Source organism: Ochotona princeps, chromosome 14, assembly GCF_030435755.1.
Source record: "Ochotona princeps isolate mOchPri1 chromosome 14, mOchPri1.hap1, whole genome shotgun sequence".
Lineage (NCBI taxonomy): Eukaryota > Metazoa > Chordata > Mammalia > Lagomorpha > Ochotonidae > Ochotona > Ochotona princeps.
In genome coordinates this window covers 34296843-34301051 of record NC_080845.1, presented here as the reverse complement: position 1 = coordinate 34301051, position 4209 = coordinate 34296843, and the positions used below count along the sequence as shown (strand labels likewise).

General features: G+C 40.3%; 1 pseudogene; it reads right to left on the bottom strand.

Annotated features, from left to right (window-relative positions):
* Positions 1-224: 224 nt before the first annotated feature.
* Positions 225-297, bottom strand: LOC118759965 (U2 spliceosomal RNA; annotated as a pseudogene).
* Positions 298-4209: the final 3912 nt, after the last annotated feature.

Genomic DNA, 4209 nt, shown 5'->3' with positions numbered 1-4209 from the left:
GCATCTTCTAAAGGGAGACAAATGTGAACACCCCTAAAATGGCTTAAAATGTCTACCTTACATTGGCACTTATATTTAGGGAAAGAAAATGGTTTATAAAAATTTCCACCTTATATTGGCACTCATTTTTAGGGAATAGTTTATAAAGATAAAAGGAAGTTTCTTGTAAAGGCCCTCTGTAGATTGGCTGAGTTGCCCTGATATCCCTTTCACTGCCCTTTAACAAAAGAACAAAAAGCAATTGAAACAGATAAACAGATACTACACTTGATCTTAGCCAAAAGGCTGAGAAGCCAGGAGCCCTGAGCCCTCTGTAGAAACAGAACAGTAAACTCGCTCAGGACTAGGGAGAGGAGCTTTCTCTGGTCCTTACTTAGTTCCAGCTTTGGATCCCCACCCTCTCCTGCAATGACCATCAGGGTCGCCCCAGAGGCCCCCCCCAAAACAAAACAAAACAAAACAACAACAACAACAAAATTAGAATAGATAGACCAAGAACAACAAGGAAAGCTTAGAACCAGACAGGAAATGGTCAGCGGGGACTCACATATACCTTACTAGCTGGGACACGAAAATAAGTTACTCCTCACTGGGGTATGGAAGATTTCTCTGCACACCCCTCATAAAACTATTCTATGCCTCAACTGTTGACATATGCCTTTTTAAAGTTATAAGCCAGTTTAGACTATCCTAAAATCTGCCAAGTTCAGTAAAAATGATGGTGAATGTGATGGTAATTAATGCATGTTTGATTATAGGATTTAATAAAGAACCTATGATATATGCTTTTATAAATTGCTTTCATTTGTGAGTTGTTTTTTAAATTCTGTACTCTTGATATTTTAAATAATATTAGTTAGCTTATGTTTAGTGAAAATTGATTTTGGAAATAAGTAAACTACTTTTCATTATATAACTGCATGTGCTGCCAACTGTGGAGTTCTTGGCTTCAGCCAGGTCACTGCAGGTTTGAATGAGTAATAGCTTGCTAAAAATATTTTCTTGGAAGTAAAATAATAATAATTTTTAGGACTGATTTTATCATCATTCTTGTATAATGAAGTAAAAATGAATCAATTAGATGTTGTGCAAAAGCTTGTGATTTGTGTATAAATAAAGAAGACAACTTTTCTGAGTTGTCTATTATGAGCATCATGCCATAGTGGTCCATGTCTCTCCTTTTCTCCTCATCCATCCTCGCATCCTTTGCAAGCTCTCGAGTCAGACGAAGCTGGTCTCTAGTACCTCTTGGCTTCAGTCAGACCCAGACCTAGCCATGGTATCCAACTGAGGAGTGAACCAGGGGATAGAAAATCACTGTTTCTCTTTTGTCTCTACCTCTCTGTGAACTTGTCACTTTTAAATGAATTCATCTCAAAACTGGAATGTTTTTTCTTCATCAATTCATGTTATTAATTTAGTTTAATATTAAAATTTCCACGAGTTTGGAGGCTTTTTATTTAAGCCTTAGAAAGCAGTGTCACAATTCTTTTGGAAGACTAAACAGAGAGAAACAGGAATATTGAGTGAAGATTTCACTTAGACAGCAGTAAGGCTTGACTGTAAGGGGCATTAGCTGCAACCAGTGTGGAGCACAGGTAACTTAGTGGACTGTGGCTCTATTTAGATCCAGGAAACTTTCAAATTTTACAAGATAAATTTTAGCAGCCTGAATAGAAACAGGAGGAACCTTCATATGCAAAGGTTTATGCTACACAAATGAAAGTAGAGACTAGAGAGGATGACAACATCCAAATGTAGCTTCTCACATTTCTCCACTCACACTCCAAATCCCTCCCACACATCTTCCCATCACTGAGAAACGGGCTGAAATGACATACAAAAACATAAATATCCCACATAAACCCTGTGGGAAAATTAGATGTTTTAAAATACAGATGGTCTTTTTGGACATTTGATACAGATGAAAGTAACTTCCAAGAAGATGTACAGATTCACACAAAACCCTTTTGTGAGAACAACTCAATGTCCTGGTTAGGAAATTCCAGATAAGCCCGATTGGCAACCCCTGGAGTGGAGTGATGATTGCTAAGGTAGAAAAAGCAACTTAGTTCTTCGCAGCCCTTCCAGAAACATCTTGCGCGGCTCTGGTCTAAAAATGTCATTTTTGAAAATCATGTCCCTTTGAGACCTGGATATCAGCCAGGTTCTTCTCTCAAGGCAGTAGGATACACTCACGACCCCTAGGTGAAGACAAAGAAAGCAAGCTACACCTGCTATGCTGTGACGCTGAACTGCAGCATTGGAACAAGAATCAGGGAACCAGTCTCTTCTCTGAGAGACCTCAAGAACGCTAGGCAGGAATCCACGGAGATGAAACCTCATGCTGTTCATTGCTGATGACCCCAGACTCCTCGGCCCCAGACTCCAGAGCTGGTAAGCTAAATTCTTATACAGCAGTCTGAACACAAGAGAAGCCAGAGGGATTATTATTTTTTTTTTTGTTGGGATATGTATTTTCTTTTTTTTTTTAATTTTTTAATATTCATTTATTCATTAATTACATTGCATTACATGACACAATTTCATAGGTACTGGGATTCCCCCCCTTCACCCCAAACCCTTCCCCCATCATGAATTCCTTCACCTTGATGCATAACCACAGCTCAAGTTCCGTTGAGGTTCCCTAATTAAAAGTTTACACCATACAGAGTCCAGCATCCCACTTGTCCTGTTCAAGTTCAACGGCCTCTTATGGAGGCCCTCTCAGGTTTGTAGGCAGAGCCAGCAGAGCGTCACCTCGATCAATTAGAAGCTCCAACATATCATCAGCAACAGTCCAGGTATGATGAGGCTGGTGCAGAGTCCACTGATTGACATAGTCCGTCTTAGGGTTTCCCCTTGTCCAGTTTTCCGCTGCAAGCATAAAGCTGAGGTGGTTGATTCATCTACTCCATTTTCCATCTTTTTTTGATTAATGCTTTGATTCCTCCATTTTGTTCAGGGGAATCCCCCTAAAAAAAACTTTGAGGCATTCCCAGTCCAGGAATATTTTAAGTAAATATGGTATTGAGGATGATCAAAGAGAAAATGAAAATATTATACTCTGAGAGGAGATACAAGACAGCAATAAAGTGACACAGGATTAGCATGGTTTCATTGTTCTAAGAAATACGAACTCTACTAAGTTAGAGATAAAAATGATGTGGTGAAAATGTGAAAAAAAAATTGGCTTACAGAAGAATACAAACTTTAAAAAGACATACAGGATCATATCCAATTCAGAACCCTCTGCAGAGCAAGGGGGGAAAAAATTCTAAGCAAAAACATCCAACAGAGTGGGAGGAAACATTTGCAAGCTACTTGTCTGGCAAAGAATTAATGTTCAGAATATTCAGCAGATCAAAAAACTCAATCAGGCAGAATAAGGTAAGGGCACGTTTAAACGGACAGAGAAACATTAACCAGTATGAAGCAGAGAGGGCACATTCCAGAAAATAGGACAAAACAACAGCACAGGGGTACCTGGAGACTGACAGACACAGGAAAGCAGCAAAAACAATGGTGTGTTGTTGCAGTGACTGATACCACAGCAGTATTCAGTAAGTGGTGAACAGAATTGCAGCAGCCAGAACTCCACCAGCAACCAGGTGGGAAAGGATGTTTACTGAGAGCTCAGGAAGTAAACCCAAAGAACTGCCCATCCTGCTGGTCTGTTTGATTTCACCAGGAAGAGACAGAGCAGCAGATCCCAAAGATGAGCAGTGTGGGAACAGGGTTAATTTCACAGCCCAGTCAGCCCCCTAGAGCCAAATTGGGCACCATTTTGTTTAAGGAGGCAAATGCTATGGGGCAGGACTGTGTATGCAATGAGCTGGGAGTGATCTCATTTCTGTCTCAGTGAACTGCACCAAGGTAGCATCCTACAAGTTCCACCCAGGGTCCAGGTAAACCTCAGACCTGATAGCCAGCAGATCAAGAACTCTATTAGTGGAATGTCAGGAGCCATTTTGTACAGTATGGAAAAAGTCCAGTTTGCAGAGGGTTTGGGATAAAGTTGTCAGTGGATACTGTAAGATCCTGGTTTTTGTCACTGTAGAAATTTTATTAACATTTAAAATAAAGGTGATGGCACTGAGCAGTGCAGAAAATATAACACAGTTTCTGGAAAATATTCCACAGGACAGCTCGGATGCCATCGTGAGCAAGGCCATCGACTTATGGCACAAATACTGCGGAACCCCGGTC